General features: G+C 36.3%; 1 pseudogene; it reads left to right on the forward strand.

Annotated features, from left to right (window-relative positions):
* Positions 1 to 23,353, forward strand: part of LOC145798246 (putative glycosyltransferase At3g07620) — a 46,850-nt pseudogene that overhangs the window by 10,510 nt on the left and 12,987 nt on the right.

The raw sequence follows: 23,353 nt of genomic DNA on the forward strand, positions 1-23,353 counted from the left end.
AATTTGGGGGATTCACCATCTGTTTCCCTTCTTCCCACTTCATCCCGGCTAGGGGTGTTTTGGTAATATGATTTTTAGTCACTTTTTTAGGTTAGTAACAAAAGTTAAAAATTGATTTTTTTGTCTTTTTTTTTCATGGGGGATTCACCATGAAGGTCTCCGTGACAAAGTTAAGAATTTGGGGGATTCACCATCTGTTTACCTTCTTCCCACTTCATCCCGGCTAGGGGTGTTTTGGTAATATGATTTTTAGTCACTTTTTTAGGTTAGTAACAAAAGTTAAAAATGGGCTTTTTTGTCTTTTTTTTTTCATGGGGGAAGTTGGTTTCTAGCTAATGGTGAAATTACAATTTTCCCCCTCATGGATCAAAATGTGTTACTTAGGTGAAATTGTAAATATTTTAAATAAATGGAGATAGTTTGGTTATTTTATTGTGATTTAACATCATAAATAAATATTAATCAAAAAAGTCAAAAGCAACTTTTTACCAACTTCCTAAATAATTTGTTTAAAAAAACAAAAGCTTAGTTAAAAGTTAAAAAGTCATTTTTTACCATCTTACCAAAATAAGCCTAAATAAATTAATTTTTTTATTTATTATGAAAAGACGTACAAAAAATAAAAAAATAACATGATTTAAATAAATCAAAAAATTAATAAATTGACTTATAAATCACTTCTCAAACAAGACACAAAAACATATGTGTTTCAATGGCACTATAATATTAATTCCTTGCTTCAAGGTCATCCTACTATATCTCTCTCCTCTTACAATATGGTTGGTTGAGAATAATAGAGAAAGCGTTCAAACACATGGGTGTTTAGTCTTTCCATTTGGCTTCAAATCACATGCACCTGCTGTGGAAGATTCAATTACAGTCCACTGGTTTTTGAATTGTGTCCCACAATACATGGACCCCTGTGGTCGTGTTTTCCTTTTTGGGTTAATTATATTAATGAAAAAAAATTATTTGTTACACTTTAATTTCAATTGTTTATTTTTTTTACTTTAGTTATCTTTTGTCTCTAAAATTTAGAAAATAACATTTCTTCTATTATTAATTTTGAACGACGTTGATGCCAAAAATTAAAATGTAATAAATTAGAGATATTTACCAATAAATCATATCTCATAAGCAGTTTTACCGATTGGTCCTAAGGCTATTTCTATTGTTTTGATTAGTCCTATTAGTGGAGAAATATCTTACCAGTTGATCCTATTTCTTTTGTTTAGTAACATTGAGTGGTCAATTATACCCTTCCGTGTGTGTGTCGCGTGACATACATCATTCCAAGGCAAAAAGCATAAAGAGTCTTAGTGTACTTTGTTGATGTGTGACACCTATTGTGTGTGTCGCGTGACACTCCAAGGCAAAAGGCATAAAGAGTCTTAGTGTACTTTGTTGATGTGTAACACCCATTGTGTGTGTTGCGTGACACTCCAAGGCAAAAAGCATAAAGAATCTTAGTGTACTTTGTTGATGTGTGACACCCATTGTGATGTGTGTCGCGTGACATATTGTGTGTATCGCGTGACACTCCAAGGCAAAAAGCATAAAGAGCCTTAATGTACTTTATTGATGTGTGACACCCATTGTGGTGTGTGTCACGTGACATATTGTGTGTGTTGCGTGACACTCCAAGGCAAAAAAACATAAAGAGCCTTAGTGTACTTTGTTAATGTGTGACACCCATTGTGTGTGTCGCGTGACACTCCAAGGCAAAAAGCATAAAAAGCCTCAATGTACTTTGTTGATGTGTGGCACCCATTGTGTGTGTCACGTGACATATTGTGTGTGGCACATGACACACCCTCATAAAGAGCATGCATCTAATAACATCTAAATGAGGGCATTAAGGTCCCTCAAAATATCCAAGGACTAAATAATTTATTTAAAAAAAAATGAGACCAATTGGTTCATAAGTTTAACATTTGGAATTTACTGGTAAATCTCCCAATAAATTATATATTTTAGAGATTAAAATGAAAAAATTAAAAATTTGATATTAAAATATAACAAATCATATAGTTTGGGAACATTAATACAACTGAAAAATCTAGAAATTCCCTAGATGTTGATTTGTGATTATGTATCAATTTTAAGTAGTATATAACAATCCCAATCAAACAATCAAGACAAATCGACACAATGATTTTAACGTGAAAAAACCACAATTAGACACCTCCAACTGTGATTAAAAAACCACGGACAACCGCCACAAAACAATCCACTAAGAAGATTTAAAGGAATTATACAGGTATACTCTCAATTACCTAGCGAATCCATGCCTAATTGAACCAACCTCTATGTGCCTCTTCCAACCCCGTCTTCACCTTGGAATTGTCTTTACGATGAGCCACTCCAGAATCCACCGAAGCTTCAGGCTCGAATTCTTCAGAATCCACCAAAGAACAACTCTCTCTCTCTTGTATATAACAAACAAAACCTTTGATATACTTTCTTTAAACCATGAGTTGAATACTCAATAAAACATCAAAGAAAACTAACAAAATATCCCCAGATATAAACCTTAAGAACCAAAAAGAAGATCTGAAGGAATTAAATAGTTTTGGGAGAAAACCAACTATTTATAGAAAATCCAAAAGTAATCTTAGTTTTGGAAGAAATCCAATTACTTATAGAAATCCAAAAGTGATCCTAGTTTTGGAAGAAAATCAACTTCTTAAAGAAATCCTTGTCAAACGGGATTGCCAATAATAAAACCTAACAATCTCCCCATTTGGCAATGCCGTGACAAAACACACCTAACAAATAAAATCCTAATCACCCCAACCCATTACAGCCAACAAAACCCAACTTTTTTCTCAAGGTCATGATCTGCAAAACAGTTATTAGTGCCACAATTTTCAAAACAACTATTAGTCCCACAAAAGTATATGAAAAAGCAATAGACATATGGCTACATTATCTTGAAGCATTTGAAGCATGAGATAGAAAACATAAATAGATGAAAACTAAGACTCATGGAAAACAACTCTCAAACAACAAAAGTAAGATCATAAACCACACAAACAATGATATGACAATATAAATATCAGGACATGCAAAACAACTATAGCCAATCTCCCTCACAAAACAAATCAAAGTGTTCATGCTAAACAACTCTTGCAATGAAAAACCAAACTCCCTTACCAACCCAAATCAAGATGAACCGAACTCCCTCTCACTAAAAGCAACCACAAACAGTGAACAAGAAGAAAAAGACAAAAAATACTATGGTGGAGCAAGCAAGGAATTTCTGATTTGTACCTTGAAACACATAAGATTATCCAAGAAGCACCATTACAAGAAAACACAATGTGCACAGTCTGTAGAAGATTCCTCATGCAAGAAAGTGATGCATTATGTGAAAAGTATAGATCTCATGATAAAAGTGTGTGTGTGACTCTTGGAGTTCGACAAACACTAGATTCAATCCTAGTAGTGATCTGAAAGTTGAACCTCCGACAAGAGAATCTAAGCACAACAAAGGAAAGTCAAACCACTAGGAATCAAGGGGTATTTGGTGAGTAAAGGCAGATGCTCCCCCTCAATCAATGAATCCTTTATTTTTTCCTTTTTTTTTCACATCTTTTTCTTTTCTTTCTTTTGCACATCTTTTTTTTTTTTTTTTTTTGTTTCTTTCTTTTGCACATTTTTTTCTTTCTTTTTTACACTCATTGGCGGCTGACACGCTCAAGAGTATGGAAGCCGAACCAGAGAAGCATGGATATAATAAGGATGGCCTAGTTGGTGACTCTGAGGTAGCCTTTTCCTCATGGCTAGACTACAAAGAATTAAGGGGAAAGCCGTGGAGGTGCAAAAAGATGGAAGGTGGTTAAGAGACTCAACATCACCCATGATATGCTAGTATAGGTCAATTCCTCTAGAAACGCAAAAGATCAATGACAGAAGTCCATAGAGAAAAAATAATCACTAAGGCGGAAGACTCCAAAATTTGCTAATCCAAGAGTGTGTACAGAATGAGATATACTAATCAAAAAATACACACTCCAAAACAAGTAATGACCACAGAAAGCACACATATATCAACATGTAATGGATATTCTCATCAATTCCAATATGCATCAAGGACCACTCAAAAATTTCAAGCTTGCAAAACCATATTAAGAAAATCTTTTTGGGTTTTTTTTTTTAAATTTTTTTCTTAACCAAAGAAAGACAAAAAAAAACGAACAAGCACACGTTTTTTTTTTTATTTATTTATTAAAAACAGCACACAAAAACCCAAAAGCTAAAACAAATAAATAAATTAACACAAGTCACGTTTTCTCACCCTAACCGCTTTAGTATAAACAAAGTTGTGAGCATTGCGGTTCTTGGATGGTGTCTTGACGTTGTGGTTCCTTTCCCCTGCAATAGGAACCCATCTTGACATGGTTTCCAACTTCCTATTCCTAGGCCTAGGCAAATACACTCTCCCATGCAACTTATAACAACAAGGGCGAATATGACCATGCATACCACAATAATGACAAATAAAAACAGGGTGTACCTTCTTTTCTTTTACCTTACCAACTCTAGGAAGTTTGAGAAGTCCATCCTTATGTTGAAATTTTTGTTCTCCCTTTCCTTGAGTTCTTGTATCATGAGATGTAGATGCACTCTGTTTTTGCTCTTTGTTATCACCAAAGCCATTGCCACTCTTGTCAGAACAAATTTGTTGAGACCCAATGATATTGTCCAAAGTCTTTAATCCTCTATTCCAAAGACTAATGGTAGCAATAGCACACTTGAGTTCTTCCTCTTTCTTGATCATTAGTTCTTCTAAAACAACTTGAGACATCTCGAGAGTTTCAATTTTTTCTTCATATGTTGCATAGATTTGCTGTAGCTCATTCCTCTCTGTCTCACAAGTCAAGAGTTTTGCACAAAGAGCTTGTCGATCATTAGCTATCTAGATGGCATCAATCCTAGCCTCGAAAATCTCCTCCTTAAGTTTGACATTCTCACTTTCACATGCTTTGAGTTTCTTTGTGAGTTTGTCATTTAATTTGAATAAGTTAAGAGATTCCTTATACAACTTTTCATAAACTTGCTCAAGCTCTTTATCATCACTCTCTGAGGATTCGTCAAGTGGGGGTGGTCGAACCATAGAATTTCCCTCACAAATTGAATCTATTATCACAAATCAAACAAGATCTCGTTCTAAAAGAATTTTTTTTTTAAAAAAAAAAAATAGAACGACCTGCTCTGATACCAATTGAAAAATCTAAAAATCCTCTAGATGTTGATTTATGATTATGTATCAATTTTAAGCAGTATATAATAATCCCAATCAAACAATCATGACAAATCGACACAATGATTTTAACGTGGAAAAACCACAATTGGACACCTCCAACTGTGATTAAAAAACCACGGACAACCGCTACAAAACAATCCACTAAGAAGATTTAAAGGAATTACACAGGTATACTCTCAATTACCTAGCGAATCCACGCCTAATTGAACCAACCTCCATGTGCCTCTTCCAATCCCGTCTTCACCTTGGAATTGTCTTTACGATGAGCCACTCTAGAATCCACCGAAGCTTCAGGCTCGAATTCTTCAGAATCCACCAAAGAACAACTCTCTCTCTCTTGTGTATAACAAACAAAACCTTTGATGTACTTTCTTTAAACCATGAGTTGAATACTCAATAAAATATCAAAGAAAACTAACAAAATATCCCCAGATATAAACCTTAAGAACCAAAAAGAAGATCTGGAGGAATTAAATAGTTTTGGGAGAAAACCAACTATTTATAGAAAATCAAAAAGTAATTTTAGTTTTGGAAGAAATCCAATTACTTATAGAAATCCAAAAGTAATCCTAGTTTTTGAAGAAAATCAACTTCTTAAAGAAATCCTTGTCAAACAGGATTGCCAATAATAAAACCTAACAACAACTACCCGTTTTATTTTTTTTCTCAATTGTTTCTGGTATATTCAAAAGCAAAGAAAAGTTTTGAATCACCCATTGTTTTATTTTTGGGTGAATTACACTAATGGTCCCAATAATTTAGGATTTGTGTCACTTTGGTCCCATACTTTTCAATTGTAACACATTTGATCCTGAATTTTGAATCTTGTTCTAAATGAGAATAATTGAAAATACCATTACTTAATTTCAAGCGCAAAATCGTTAATTTAATAAAATATAAACTAATTTGACAAAAATACATGTCAAAAAGAATATTTTTGAATTTTTAAAAATTATTTATATCCACTAAAGATAAAACTATGTAAAATTGATAAATATCTTAGACATTTATTTATTTATTTGTTTTCCCAAAGTATTTTTTATTATATGTTTGGATGATAATCATGTAATGGGTTGTTGTTTTTATTTTTATTAAATTAGTTTCAATTTTTTCAAAAGTCAAATATAACGACAAGTTTAATATCATTATTAAACCAATCAATTAAATCCAAAAATCCAAAACTAAAAGTATTTCATATATTAAATATATCGATTACATATTAAAATCTTAACAATCACCCATTACATGATAATCATCTAAACACATAATACAAAATTAACTTGGTAAAAAAATAAATAAATGTCTAAAAGATTTATTAATTTTACTTAATTTTATCTTTGGTTGGTAGAAATAATTTTTAAAAATTTAAAAATATTTTTTGACATTTATTTTTGTTAAATTAGTTTATATTTTATCAAATTGGCAATTTTACTCTTGAAATTAAGCAAATGTATCTTCAATTGTTCTTATTTAGAATAAGATTCAAAATTCAGAATCAAATGTGTCACAATTAAAAAATCAGGGACCAAAATAACACGACTCCCAAACTATAGAAATTGTTAGTGTAATTCACCCTTTGTTTGTTGAGTGTAAATAAATTTAAAAAATTCGAAGGCATATTTTGAGTATTTCGTAAAAAACGGATTATTTTTATTTTTATATTTGACCCAAAACGGTTTTGTGAAACAGTAATTCAAACAAGTTTTATAACAACTTGAATTTGAGAGCAAGACTTGATTTTTAAAGAACTTTCGCATGATAATGATACACATACACACACTACTATTTTTCTATCCTTGTCGAGAATAGCAGTGATATGCGGCAAAGAATAACTTGCATTGAAGTAATGCATCAAATCACATACCCCATTCGCCAACACAACTCTATTTACATATCATCACCTTATCTAAAGGGTTATTGATTGTTACTTGGGTATAGTCTTGGAAGAGAAAAGATTAGTTTCAAGATGTGGCTTCCAAAGAAGCCCCTTTGGGCTCCATCTTTGTCCTACTCAATCACTGTTTCAGTACTCTTACTCGTCACCCCTTTGCTTGTCTTCTCACTAGTTGGTTGTACACTTGGTCCTCAGAGATCTTGGTTTTCATTCCACTCTCCTTGGCCTTGGAGAGTTGGTTTTTCTAGTTCTTATTCTCTGCGTGTGAATGAAGAACTAGACAGGCCTCCTAATTTGGAAGGTTCTTTCATATTGAATAGTTCATTAGCGCACACACTGCTGGCTGAAGAAACAGCTCTTCAATCTCTAGTAAGTAATTCAATATGTATGTTATCATCATGGTTTAAAATATCAACAAACCATATGCATTGGGTTTTTTGATTTTTCAATATATTGAGGGAAATGAAAATTGCATACGTAATAGTTGTTTCTGATACATATATGTTCAAACTATTCGTAACTGATACTGTTGATTAATTGTTATGAAGTTAAAATATATATATATATATATATATATATTTGTCACGACTCAAACCCGCCCCTATAGGTTTAGCATCATAACCGGCCAGTAATCCTTAGATTACCGAAGGCCTCTGAACGGAATAGTATGTATAACAGGGGTTGCGGAAGCAAATATACATAGTTACATAGTCCATAGAGCTGTGCAGATATATATGGGACATGAAATTAAAACTTTTCATATACATATATGCATACATACAGATATGGCGTTAAAAAGTACAGTAGCCTTACATCACCCATGCCATTTACACAAGACTTCAAACGTGTTCAGACCAGACATAAACATTCTGGAAGTACAAAAGTCCCAAGGACACAAAACTCAAACAGATCACAAAAGGGAACCTCCACAGGAGGCATGATGGCTGGCTGACACCAAAACTCGCCAGGCGACATCTCTGGCCTGGTCACGTGCTTGCTCACCTACATACATATAAATAAATAGTGAGCGGAAGCTTAGTGAATAATAACAGAGTAAAGGGTTTTAATGAATGATGTCTACCACAGAGTTCAGAATCAGAGCGTTTATCAGAAACATGTTCTTATACATATTCAAATTTCAGATATATGTTTATATTCGTATACAGGTTTTGCATAAGATCATACGTGGTACATCCATTAGCTATTATATCAACTTAGTCTAGAGACCCACATGTATAGTCGGTACCGACGACCGTAAAGGTCCATATCTTGCGCGCAAGTAGCCATGGTATTGTTACCCCCAGGCAAGGGCCACGTGAATATAGGTCTCGGTATTGTTACCCCCGGGCAAGGGCCACGTAAATATAAGCCACAGTATTGTTACCCCTGGGCGAGGACCACGTGCCTATCAAACACGGTATTGTTACCCCCGGACGAGGGCCACGTGAGTTAAGGATGCCACAAATACATTTTAGAAAATTGGATATTCATTCATAATTCATAAAATAGCATTTCAGAAAACAGATCGTATCATATCAGTCAGAAAATACTTGTAACTAAACATAGCTTTATAGAGTTATTACTCACAGTTGCCTTCGGGTGCAGATAAACAGAGCAGATTAATCAAGTGGTTCGAGGCACGCGACCTATACGAACATACATACAAATGCACACTTGTAACATACTATCAAATTATACATAACTTTCTCTATTTATTCTTGGCGTGCCTTTACTCTTTGTCCCCATCATAGAGTCTTAAACATGGCCTAGGAATACCTAGGATGGAAAGAGGATGCAAAAATTGCACTAGGAAACATTTCTCTGATTTGCTAAAAATAAGGTCTACGCTCGAGCGTGGATTTTCCCGCTCGAGCGGACATGCAGGAAGTGAGGGTTCGCTCGAGCGTGGCTTTCCCCTCTCGAGCAGACTGCAAAACTTGACAAAAGTACTGGATGCATGAATTTCACGCTCGACGGACGCTCGACCTCCGCTCGAACGTGAGACTCAGACCTTCGCTTGAGCGTGAATTCCCCCGCTCGAGCGGACTGCAAAACACATGAACTTCTAGATATATGCATTTCACACTCAAGCGAGCATCATGACGCTCGAGCAAAAGTGCACGCATTCAGAGTGCTCGCTCGAGCGTGCATCCAAAATCTGGAATTTCCAGATTTGGTTTCCAAGTTCTAAACTCAAACTCAATGCATCAAACTTAACTTTTCTGGGCCAAAACTTGAGAAAACACTTAGGGACTCATAATATAACATGTTTAAAGGGTCAATTTAAGAAATCAATGCCCAAAGACATGCCAATTGTGCAAAATTCAACTCAAGATTTGTGTATGATCCAAAAACAAGGCATGCATGCAATCCTTTGAACTTACCCTCTACAAAACATGATCAATTTAGACAAATTAGTAGAAAACATAGTGAGTGACCAAAATGTGAGTGAGATTAACACATGCATGAAAAAATTCTTTGAAATCATGCTCAATTTGTGAAGAAATGCACATGCATGCATGGTATGGCCCAATTCTTTCCAATTCTAGTGCAATTTCTATATGAATTCACTTAATTCACTAATGATCTAGAAGTATCTAATTTAATTACTCAATTAAGAGTTTAGTCTCTTACCTAGAGGCTTCAATCTACAAAAATGGATGTTGAGGCTCTACAAATCTTATTCAATTAACAACATTTCCTAGCTCCTCCCTTAGTTTGAGCTCAAATCCTCAAGTCTTGAACCAAGTCTCCCCTCTCTCACTCTCTCTCATGTTTGGTGTTGAGGATGGAACATGATAGAGTCAAACATGTATAAGGTGTGCAACAATCTTGTAAAAGCCCACTCAATGGCACACTTGTAAATAACTTAAGCTAAACTAATTAACATTAGTTACTCTAATTTAATCGTTCCAAATCAACGTTTAATTAAAATTACCATAAAATCTCATAAATCCTACTTAATACATAAATCAAGTCAACTTCTGAACCGGATGCCGATAAGGCCTTCAATTCGTAAATCGAAAGAAAAACATAAACAGATTTTTCCTACGTTGAACACATATAAACATAATTCATGCAACACCCACATGCAATTTAATCTAGAATTTCACCCTAATTACCAATTAAGCATAATTAACTGCGGATTAACGTTAATCAGGGATCGGGGTTGTTACAATATTAGTAGTTAATGATTTGAAAATTTACTCAATATTTTTTACATAGCTACTTTTTTTATGGATTCAAATGAATTTACCACTGCATTATCTATTTTCCAATATGTCCTAATATATCAGTGATGATGAAAATCACATGCATATCACCTGATTCTCGATATGTATCCGTTCATAACTATTTTTTGGCCCAATTGACAATCACTAAGGCCAAATTCTACTATAATTTTTTTTTTCTTTTGATAATTTAAAAAATTCACATCCGCATCACATGAATCACAATACGTATTTCATCACAATGTTGCATGCCAATTGCCTACTACTGCTAATGTTTACATCATTCTTTCTTTCTGATAATGGAAAGAAGAACAATCATCTACAACAAGCCCTGCCAGTGCCAAAAGCTTTCCTGGACAAATCAAGAAATATACAACGCTACGGACGCAAGAAGCAGCTCTAGCCAAAGCCCGATCCTCTGTTAGAGAGGCCGCATCCCAAAACAACAACATGAAATCGAACCACACCGATCCATACTACGTTCTTCAAGGCCCCATCTACCGTAATGCCAATGCATTTCACCGGTACAAAATTCAATCCAAAACTTAATTCCACAATCTTCTTGTATAAGTTTTTTATTTTTTTATTTTATTTTATAACTTGCACCAACTAATTTTTGTACACGTTGTTATCCGCGTTACGAAAATCGTGTAGGAGCTATCTGGAGATGGAGAAATTGTTCAAGATATATATGTATGAAGAAGGGGAGCCACCAATGTTCCACAATGGTCCGTGTCGGAGTATATATTCAACCGAGGGACGGTTCATCATGGAAATGGAGAAGGGGAATTTTTACAGGACCAAGGACCTTGACCAGGCTCTTCTGTTCTTCCTTCCGTTTAGTGTGGTGATGATGGTTCAGTACCTCTATGTGCCTGGTGCGCTTGAGTACCATGCCATAGGCCAAGCAGTCGTAGACTACATAGACATTGTAGCTCAGAGACATCCCTTCTGGAATCGCAGCCTCGGCACAGATCACTTCATGCTCTCTTGCCATGACTGGGTAAGTCGTTAATTTTTCTTTTACTCTCTTTTTGTTTGTTTCCCTAGAAAATATTTTGAGCAAATATATACTAATAGCTCCTATGCTTTTGGCCTTGATTTCTGTAATTTTATTTACCTTGATTTTGATATTAAATTTATAATTTTGTTTTAATTTGGCTTAATTCATGGCACTCGTTAGCATTTTTCATAAAAAATGTACACATGATTCGCATGTATCATACTTTTAAGAGTAAAATTATAAATTTTATTAACAGAATAAGTGTACATCAATGACTTTTTTTCATCAAAAATGGTAACCAAAGTTATTAATCGGACCAAATAACACAATATCCAAAATTAAGGATCAAATTCAAATTAATTAAAAATATAGAAACCAAAATCATAATGAAAAAAATATAAAAAATTATCAGTGTAATTTGTCCATTTTTTTTAATAAAAAATAATTTTCCATGTTTATTAGTGGTTGTGGCGGTTGTAGGCGGAAGGGGATGGTGGAGGTGGTGGTAATTATAGTATGATGACTGTGTGAGTGAATTTTTGACCACACTGCTAACTCAGTATTCAGCTAGAGAACACTGGCAAAATAGGATAAGCTCGAACGACTTGCAACAGAAAGAAGAGATTCCGGCGGTGGTTCGTCCACCCAGGGGCACTTCGATGATTAAGTCAGTAATCAAATATCTCTCAAAGATAATCAATAGTGCTTAACTCACTGTTCTGAATATAAATTGCATACGTTAGACCCATGGGGGTGCCTTTCTTTCATAGTCAACACAATCCTAGTCCAAATAGAAACCTAGCTTCAATGGACTTCTGCTCAGTGCTTAGTTTGGACTCTCCAATAGATAAAGATAAACTCCCTAAGAGCTTTATCCTTATTCAGGCTGAAGTCTTTCCTCATTCTAGGACTCTTGTCTCTTATTCGCTTATCCCGGATTCCGATATCTTCGGAGATAACCTCGGCCTAGTCGAGATCACCTCGGCGTTACGACCAGGACATGTGGTACCTTGGCTGACACGTCGGCGCCACCTTGGTCATGTGTTAGTACTCAGAAAATATATCCCCACAATTGCCCCCTAGGTTCTATTACCTTGGCATCCTGAGGTGATGGAACCTATATCAGTATTTCCTTTTAGAATGTCGGCTTGGCTCTCTTCTTTATTCATTGCCGAAGTAAGAACTCATTGGATCAGTTTGACCAAGACCTATAGTCTGCTTCCATTAATGCCTCAGAACCACTAACCAGAGTTGTTCAAATTTCTCAACCGAGATCATCATTCAAGCCGACATGCCTTCTAAAGAACAAGAATTCCAAGAGCTCCTTCACGCGTATGAGCTGTCATGCATAATAACTCAACCGTTTTAGCCACGCGTCTACCCCTTACTAGATTGTACCTGTTACGCACCTGTAAGTCGAATTTTTCTCGCGTGCGCCATCTGACGCATACGCTGTTTTAGGCACATTAATGGCCTTTTTGCCACCGTTTTTATGTTTTAACAAAACTTCCTTCCTTTCCCCGTCTTTTCATTGTTCACAGTTGCTTCTGAAGCTCTTTCTCTCTCTAGCTGTTTCTCCAAGATCTACCATTGTTCAAGCTTTCCTAGCTCTGCAATTTGCTCCGTTCACCTCTTTCGGCGTGATTTTCACCACTCCGTCGTTTTTGCGACCGTCGTTTGACTTCAGTGATCCCCACACCGGCCTTACTTTTTCTGGTAAGCCACTGTTCCCTTTTATTTCAATTTCTCGTTTCTCTTCAAGAAGTTTCGCTTCATTATCTATTGCCATTGCTGTTTTGCTCAAGTATTCAATTTATGAATCATGTATTCGAGTAAGTTTACCTTACGATTTTTTTTCTACCCAATTTGTGTCTTGAATATGCACACACTGTTCACAAGTTTGCTCACTTTTGCCACTGTCCTTGGCCTCGCACCCTTGTGCACATCTTGTCACAATTTTCGTGATAGTTCACCACTGTTCTTGATTCTAAAACACATTCTTGTTTTTTTTGTTTTCTGTGTCTTTTCCAGATTCGTATCCTCAATCTTTGTTTCCATAGATCTAGGTTTAGGATTTGTTTGTAGAACCCACAAATTTTTAGGAAAAACTGAAACGATTCCCTACAGATTCTGTGTATTCCTAGGCTTTAGCCGAGGTCCCTAAAACCCTCCAAAACACTCCTTTTTGAAATCAACTCCTCTAGTTAAGCCGATATCATGGGTATGTGGAAGCATAGGGTAGACACCCCGACCAAATTAGAGCACTTTAGGCGAGAGTTTGATATCCCGGCCGACGTTTATCTAAGGTTGGCTGGGGAGGATGACTCTATCATGCCCGCAACTGATTCTATGCCCTTCCCTGTTGTAGCTTTTATCAAGTGTGGACTTCGGCTCCCACTCAATATCCTTTTCCGAGAGATAATCCATTACTATAAGTTGAACCCAATGCAACTTGCCATCAATTCCTGCCGAGTCATAAATGGTATAGCTGCCTTAGCCAAATAAGAAAATGCTAGGGTTACTTTAGCCGACGTCCAATACTACTACACCATGTGTGGCCTCAAAAAAGACACAGGCTATATTTACTACCTCAAATCGAGGTCTACAGAGTACAAAATCATTGCCGATCTCCCAGACTCCAACAAGGGAGTTAGGGATGATTACTTCATTATCTCAGGGAACTGGGAGTTCGCTCCAGATGAGGACCTCCACCTCTACCCTCTTCCTCAAACGGTTTTTGTAGAGGGTAATGGTAAGAACCCAGTGTTTATACTTACTTGTTTTTAAAGTCTTCAATACTTCATTTGTTTCTAATGTCTGTTTTTCTTGCAGCTCTTCCTTAGCCACCAAATGGCTTCCGCCAGTCTTTCTTCCCTAGCAAAGACTTGAAGAAACTACTGGATTTGCCAGTCCACAAGCGGAGAGCCCCTTTGGTACTCAATTTCATCCCAACCTATAAATCAGTACTCCCCGACGTCCCAAAGAGGAAGAAAAGCCAATCTCCTCCTTCTGCCACAACTCTTCAAGTTGCCTTCACATCTCGGCCAGATCAAGGATCAACTTCTAATCCAGCAGAGCAGCCGTCAACCTTGGCTCCATATCTGATCCCACCATCTCAACGCCAACGTTAGCGACGAACTGTTTTTGCTGCCGAGATGGGCCGCCAGAAAGCAGTTGCTAAAGATCTCTTGGCCAATATTTCATCCGACGTAGACGCCCAACCAGCGCAGTCCTAGCCTCCACAAAAGTCAAAGCCAAAAAGAATAAAGAAGGCTCAGCCAAAGGCAACGGTGACTCAGGTTGATACTGAGGACACTTTGCCAATTTTGAAATTGGCTGAGAATGAGAAGACCTCATCTGCTACCGAGAAGAGGCCAGCAAAGGCCCAACCATCTGAATCCACAAGATCAAAGAGGCCGAGATCTTCTTCTGCAACAGCTTCGGGCTCCATGAAGTCCGACTGCCCCTGGGCCCCACCCATTACTTTGGAGAACAGGCCGGTCAAAGTTGACGATAGTGCCGACGACGTTAATGTCGGCGCCGCTCTTAGTATCACTTTGCTTCTTCCTGGCGATCTTGATCAAAACATCGAGATGAGCGAGTATGAAAACTTTGCTCTAATGCTCCAGCATTCTGTTCAAGTATGTTTTCACACTTGGTATCTTTCTTTCTTCCTTTTTTATACTTAGAAAATCTTCTAATATCTTCTACTCTGTTCATTTTTCTTCAGGCAATCCAGCACGCCCACTCCTTCTCAATGCAATCTTTTAAGAATAGGAAGGCGTTGGTCGACAAGACTAGGGAGGTCACTAGTCTGCAGAAGACCAATAAAAGGGTCGAGGCAAAAATGAAGACTTTAGAAGATCAGGCCGAGGCTGCTATCAAAGTCAAGGATGATGCCGAAGAAAAGGCAGATGCTGCTGAGGCCATCAAGAAGGTTCTCGGGGCCGAAAAGAGAGAGGTCGAGGACAAGATGACCCAGGCCCAGAAAGAACTTCAAGATGCTTTGGCTACAAAAGAGGCCGAGCTCAAGGCCGCCGACGAGAAGGGATACAATAAGGGGGTGGCCGATGTCACGGCAGATTATGAGAAATAGGTAAAGCAGGCATGCAACAAGGGTTTCACCCTTGGTTGGATGACTCTCTTGAAAAGGCTTGAAATCCCCGAGGACTCCCCCCTCAGGAACACTGACGTCCTTTCCCTGCCATTCCCCTTAACTCCAAGCCAATTCGACGATGATTCTGAGTCTGAGGAGGAGGCTTTGGTAAGGAAGTCAAAGGAGGCTGTTGGGGCCAAGTCCCCTACTCCAAATGAGCAAGTCCTTGATTTGACTCAAGATGAGGAGGGTGAGGAGGTTCCGAAGGATGCTACTCCTAAGAAGGCATCATTGGACATGCCTCTCGCCGACAAGAGCCTCGATCAAACCCTTCAGGAAATAGATGCCGAGCTTGCGGTTGAGAAGGCTGCCGAGGTGTCCTCCCAACAATCTTCTGAACTTCAAACCCAACCATTTGCTGTTGCTGAAGAGTCCTAATTTTGATGTTCTTTTCCTTTTGTGTTTTGTACTTTTGTTTATCTTCTTTTTTGGAACAATTGAAAGCTTTGGCTGACATGTTATCTTTTGAATGTTAATACAACTTCCTTTCCTGAATGCTTGTATCTTTGTCTTCTTTTTACTGCTCTTGTATAATTCCATACTTGGAATATTTTGCACATCTTTAATGCACACTTTAACTGTGTTATTTTCTCGGGTTGAAATACCTCAGCTATACCCACCAACGGTTTACATCAGCAAGTACATAAGTACTTTATTTAATACAACCTTGGCCTTAACTTGTAAATTTTTCACAAATTTCAACAAGTGTTTAGGCATAACCTTAATTTAACTTCAACTTGTAAATTTTTCACAAATTTCAACAAGTGTTAAACCTGATCTCGGTCTAATCTCAACTTGCAAATTTTTCTCAAATTCCAACAAGTGTTAGACATAACCTTAGTTTAACTTCAACTTGTAAATTTTTCTCAAATTTCAACAAGTGTTAAACATGATCTCGGTCTAACTTCAACTTGTAAATTTTTCTCAAATTTCAACAAGTGTTAGACATAACCTTAGTTTAACTTCAACTTGTAAATTTTTCACAAATTTCAACAAGTGTTAAATATGATCTCGGTCTAACTTCAACTTGTAAATTTTTCTCAAATTTTAACAAGTGTTAAACTAATTTTATCTTGTATATTCTTATTTTTCCAGGAACCATTTTCCAACTCTTTGCCCCCTACTGTGAACTTAAGTTTCACTTGGGTTCTCATTTTACGTGTATTCCAGAAACCTCGTCAAGTATCTTTATCAATCATAAGTGTAGAAAAATCAAACTAAAACTTTATTTATTACTTCGGCAAATAATAAAAAACAAGAAAATCTAATGATAAAAAAATTTCAGGTTGCAAGTATTCCAAGGCCTTGGCAACTCTTTGCCCTCGTTATCTTCAAGCCGATATACCCCATTGTCCAACACCGAGATGATTCTATAGGGTCCCTCCCAATTTGGGCCAAGCTTGCCCTCTCTAGGATCCTTCTTGTTGTCGACGACCTTTCTCAAGACGAGGTCACCGATTTGAAACTCCCTTGGGTTGACCTTCTTATTATAGGCCTTAGCAAGCTGCTCCTGGTAAGCTACCAATTGAATTGCAGCTCTCTCCCTTCTTTCTTCTAGCAGATCCAGATCTCGGGCTAATAATACATCATTAGTCCCATTCTCTACTCCTTGAGTTTTGATCCCTGGGATGCCGACTTCTAGAGGAATGACTGCTTCTGTGCCATAAGCCATGGCAAATGGGGATTCCCCAGTTGATCTTCTCGGCGAAGTCCGATATGCCTAGAGTACACTTGGCAGTTCATCCACCCACTTTCCCTTCGCTGCTTGCAGCCTCTTCCTTATCCTATTCAAGATAACTTTGTTGGATGCTTCTGCTTATCCATTGCTTTGGGGAAAGCTTGAGGTTGAAAAGTAATTCTTGATTTTGAACTTTGCACAGAAGCTCATGATTAGCTTACTGTCAAATTGTGTTCCATTATCTGCTACTATTGCTCTTGGGATCCTAAACCTAGTGATGATGTTCTTCCATATGAAGCTCTTTACATCCACGTCTTGGATCTTGGCTAGGGGTTCAGTTTCTATCCACTCAGTGAAGTAATCTATTACTACCAGCAAGTACTTCATTTGACCAGTTGCTTGGGGCAGTTGCCCAACGAGATCCATGCCCCATTGGGCAAACGGCCAAGGACTGGATACTGGGTTCAGGTTTGCTGCTGATTGGCATATCAATAGTGCAAACCTTTGGCACTTTTTACACTTCTTGACATAGTCTTCTGCATCTTTCTGCATGTAGGGCCACCAATACCCTTGGGTAATGGCCCTATGAGCAAGTGATCTGCCCCCAACGTGGCTTCCACATATTCCTTCATGTATTTCATAAATCCATCTCCAAACGGGCGAAATCACGGGTCTCCTAGGCGGCTCCTCTCCTTCCCACCATCCAATCCTAGCCTTCTCTGCAGGCCGCCTCCATGGCCACAATTGACACCTCCTTCTAAATCACTGGATAGAAAAAGACCATGACATCCAAGTCTACGACAACCTTCCAGACGGAGTCTCCAACGAATCAATGTTGAAAAATAGTCGATTTTGCCTATGTCCTAGCGGGTATGAGGTTGCCAGTCCACGTCTCGTGGAGGCAATCTACGCGGAGTGTGTTCCTGTCTTAATTTCGGATAGTTCTGTATTGCCATTCAGCGATGTTTTAGATTGGAAAGCGTTTTCAGTTAGCGCGGCAGTTAAGGATATACCACATATTAAGAAAATACTTATGGGGATTTCTCAGAATCAGTATTTGAGATTGCATAGGAGAGTGAAACAAGTGCAGAGGCATTTTGTGATTAATGGACCTCCTAAGAGGTTTGACATTTTTCACACGGTTATTCACTCCGTTTGGCTCCGGAGGTTGAATGTTCTCATCCAGGATTGAGATTGTTCACTCTCTTTGGCTTGGTGTTTTTTGAATTTATTTTGTACATCTGCAGTTAGGTCCAGGATAAAAAATTCATGGGTTTAGAGTAAAGTTTTGAAGACTTGGTAGTGATCTAATAATAATGATGGGTTTTGGTTTTCTAATCATTTCACCTCACACTATTGTTTGTTTGTTTGTGTAATAAGCCCTCTCCAGAAATGCTAAAAAGCAAATCAATTTTATTTTTTTTTCCTTCCTGTACTCTGCCATTCCTTTGATCAATTTGGTTAAATTCCAGGTTTCTGCAATTTTTGATTTTTAATTACTTCATGCACTTCATCCATTTTGTTGAACGCATAGGTGGGATTGCACTGTAGCAGATTGATCCCACTCTTCAATGCAAGCAGATGTCATAGACAGGTCCATGCACCATACCCAACCAAGGCATAGGTGGGTTGTTTTGGAAATTAGTTTTGTTTTAATAATTTTTTAATTTTTCACAAAAAAAACATGCAAAAAATAAATAAATAAAAACATTTAATTTTTTATTATGATCATTTAACTTCTTGATTAAAATTTACTATTTTCAAAATAACCCTAAATCAATTAGTCAAGATTCTTTCCACCTTATTAGAAGGTGCTCTTGGGCTACACACTTTCATTGTAATTTGGATTTTGTTTGTCCCTATTACTTCGATTTGGAGCCCACCACTGGCTCCTCTTTAATAATCTGATATTTTTATTTTTTAAGTTTTTTTTTCCTTTTTTTTTTTTGGGTATAAATCATTCATCCAAAACAAAAACAAAAAATTGATTCAATAATTATAATTACTTGAGTTCATTCAATTTGTTGTGAAATAACATAAAAAATGGACTGATCAGAGCCTAAATGTTACATATTTGGTCTACTAAAATATATTTTTTTTAGTCCATTAATTTATATAATTTTATAATTTTTTGTATTTGTACATATTTTAATATGTATATATAAATTAGTGTAAATAATATATTTTAGATATTTTATATATTAAATTATATTTATTATAAAATAAATAAAGAAAGAGAGGAGCAATGAAAGTCAAGAAAATAAAGAAAGAAAGGAAAGAAAAAGATAAAAAAAAATTATATATATATATATATGAAAAGAAAGAAAGAGAAAAAGAGGCGATCACCCCCTCACACTCCCCAGTCACTCAAATTATATATATATATATATATATATAAAATATTATATTATTACGTTATATTATATTTTGTTTTATTTTTGAAGGTTATAAAAAAATAAAAATATATATATAAAATAAAAAATGAGGAAGCAGAGGGCTTCGGCCCAAAGGAAGAGAAAGACAGGAAAAGAACAAAAGAAAAAGTGGGAGAGTGTAATTTATACATATTAAAGTGTGGTAATTATATAGGTGTTATAAACTAATATTCTTATCTTAAGGTGCAAATGAAATTCTGATCAAGTAATACAGGTGAGTTGTATTTAGTATTTTTAGTTTTGATTTGATTTGAATAAATTGTATAACTTTTAAATCTTTTTGAGCAATAAATGTTTTATTCAAATCATGCTATATTAAAATTGTCAGACGAGCCATACCTAGTTAGACTGGTCGTGCATTAACCATAGTTTAGTTTAGTTTAGTTTAGTTTAATGATGATGATCCGTGTATTAAAATTGTTCACTACTAATTAGAGGGCCTTTTGAGTCAGTTTTTTGGAGTCGGCAGATTTTATCGTCACAAAAGTTAGTCTTTTTGTGACAGCATGGAGTTATCGACGCAAATACCAAACTCTAGTGTCGGCACTGTTGGCCGACACAAAAATTTAATATTTTATAGAATTACTTGAGTTGGTTGAATTTATTGACGTAAAAGATAGACCTTTTGCGTCGACAAATCCGTGCCAACAATTGATGCCGTGGCAACAAAAATATTTTTATATTCAAGATATATATATTTACTTGATTATATTTAATAAATATATTTGTTTATACATATACATTTATATTAATATTGAGTGTATAAACTATAAATAATATATATCTCATTTAAAATAAAAAAAAGAGATATTGTGATGCAGTGGGCTAAGTGTTGTAACTTGGGTTCATGTTACTTGGTTGAAGTGTGTTTGAATCTTGGGAGCCTCAATGAAGAAATCATGTATTAAAATTTTTAAAACATTTAATCACTTTTTGCGTTTGCATATATGTTATTTGCGATGGCACGTTGCCGACTCGAAAATCCTCTTTTTTAGTAATGGTTAGACGAGTCATACCTAGTAAGACGGGTCGTGCATCAATCATAGTTTACTTTAGTTTAGTGGTGACGATCTGTGCTAAGTGAAGATAATTCGTGATTTTCTGGTTTTAATATACAAATTCTCTTGACGATGTATTTCTGATCAATTTACATCACTTTAACGAAATTAATGATTTTTTGAAAACTAATACAATAACCCCTAATTATAAAGTTAGTGATAGATTCAAAACGCTGAGATGTTTCTTATTTTATTTTATGTTTATTATCTTAATTAGTTTTCATTTTAATATTTTCAAATTTTGTTTTTTTTAATTACTTTAATTATTATTTTTTGTATCAACACAACTCAATTAGTTCCTGAGGATTGACACCTAATCTTAACTGTTATACTTCGAATAGTAATTATTACTTGGGTTTAAATATAATAGTTTGGTGTACAAACAATAGCACCATAGGCAATAAATGTGATTTTAAAAATAATCCATATTTAAAAAAAAAGAAGATAAAATTGTATGATGACAATTATTATACAATAATAAAGATTATTTCTTGTGGTTATGAAAATTATAAATACTCTATTGTCATAATTTTTTATTTAATAGAATTAACAGAAAAATAAAATTTCTAACTACTATTTTATACAATAATAAAATTACTTGAATTGTTGATTGAAATATATTTAAGATATCATTAAAAACCGTTAATTAAATCGATGATTAATAAAAAAAAAAATTCTTTTGTTATGCGATTGGAAACTTAAAGGTGTGGCATGTAACTTCTAAAATTACAACGAGTAATCCGTATTTTAAATAAATTTCAATAGATGTATTTATAAATTACTCTATTTTTAATTAATGATCTATGTATACGAACTAAAAAGATGAAATAAGGCCCATGATGATCCCACTAGCTGGATTGGACAATCTAGTAGGACCTAGAGAAGAGAAGCCCAACAACCTTTCAATTTAGGGAATTTATCTTTTACCAATTGGTAAATTCAATAGTTTTTTGGAATATTTAACGTCTCTTTCCAAATTTTGATAATGAAAGAGATCTATAGTATTATTTTTGTAACTCAAGGTCTCTGTGCTCATCACCACCGCCTCTCTCTCCCACCATTACAACAAAACCCGAAACTTTCTGACAACATTGAGAAGCTCTTACGGTACCACCTTCTCTCGTAAGGGCAAGTTGTTTAACCATATGGCCCTCTTCGAGGGCCACATGCCGGCCGTAATGGTCGATGAGGAAGATGAGGATTGTATGGAGAAGGGTGAGCCTGAAAAGGGCCAAACTCTGGTGTTGGTGCTGACAATGGGTTTTTTGAAGGACTGATTGATGGGTTTGAGGGCTATTGTTTACAGGATGATGTAGACACTCCATTTTTGACCGTCCTCAAGACTTAGTTATGCTTGCAGGTACATCCGGACACAAGTTCGATTGCTCGTTGGGCATTCGACTTTCGAGACGGAACGTCACAGGTTTGAGCTTTCCAGACCCTGTATCCTTTTTGCCCCATTCTTGGACCATGACTTGGTCCTTGCAGCATCTTTCTCCTGGTGCACTGCCGGCCATGGTCTGGCACTGCCGGCCATGGATTTGTTTCTGCTGGCCATCAATGAGCCACTGCCAGCCATCACTGATGGTCGGCAGAACCCCTGTCTCAACTGGTTTTACTCCAGATATTTTCAGCCAGCTTATTTGCCCTCCATACACGTGTACGGAGGGATGAAGCTCTTGCTAAGCTTCTTGAAGAAGCTTTGCATTGCTTTTCTCCCACATAAGGAGAGAGCCTCTCTCCTTAGCAGAGGTTCAGCTCTTTTGGAGAAGAAATCTCTCTATATATATATATTGTTGTCCATTTGTGCTTTGAAGCCCATTTTCCTTACACTTTTACACTACAACACTTAGAGATACACCACCACCTTTGAGTTGAGGTTCTTGAGAGGACTTCTTGAGCTTTGAAAATGAGTTTTTGGCCCCTGAAGTTTCTAATCTCGAAGTGGTTCTTCAAGGGTAAGTTTCTTTCCCTTTTTGGCACTTTCTTGTACCTCATTTTGGCCATACTTGCATGTTGTTTTAGGCCTTGCTTTCAACTGAAAAAAAAGTCTTGTATTTAAGTGCTTTTGAAGTTTGTTTAAGGTCTTTTGGCTGTTGGGGGTCTTCAACCCCCTTTTTGGCCTTGTTTTGAGCCATGCCTTAAGGCCTCCGAGCTAGCCTTGGTTTGGCCTTCTAACCATTGAAATCTAGTAGATTTTCAGTGGTAGGCATGAGTTTTTGAGGTCTCAAATCAGAGGAGGTGGCCCCCTCTCTTTGTGTTCTTGTTTGCTTGCATTTTTGGCCTTCCAAAGGAGCATGCCTCTATGTATTTTTGAGGCTTGGTTCAGGCCATTTTTTGTGACTTTTAGGACCTGCCTTAAGTCTGTCCATGGCTGGTTTGGTCATATTTTGCATGCATCTTACATGTGTAGTGTAATCCCATTCATAACCTTACAAAGTAGCATGTTTTTCTTGCATGTGTTGGCTCTATTTCAGTAGGTTTTTGGTGATTTTTTACCATGCCTTAGATCCGTTTTGGGTTATGATACACTTGTAGTGTAAATCCCATAAACTAGTCTTGTATGCTTCTTGCTTTAGCATGTCATTCTAGCTTATGTTGAGCCCATTTCAACATGTTTTTCGTGATGT

The sequence above is a fragment of the Camellia sinensis genome, chromosome 8 (genome assembly GCF_055761805.1).
Source record: "Camellia sinensis isolate YWXY chromosome 8, ASM5576180v1, whole genome shotgun sequence".
Classification (NCBI taxonomy): Eukaryota; Viridiplantae; Streptophyta; class Magnoliopsida; order Ericales; family Theaceae; genus Camellia; species Camellia sinensis.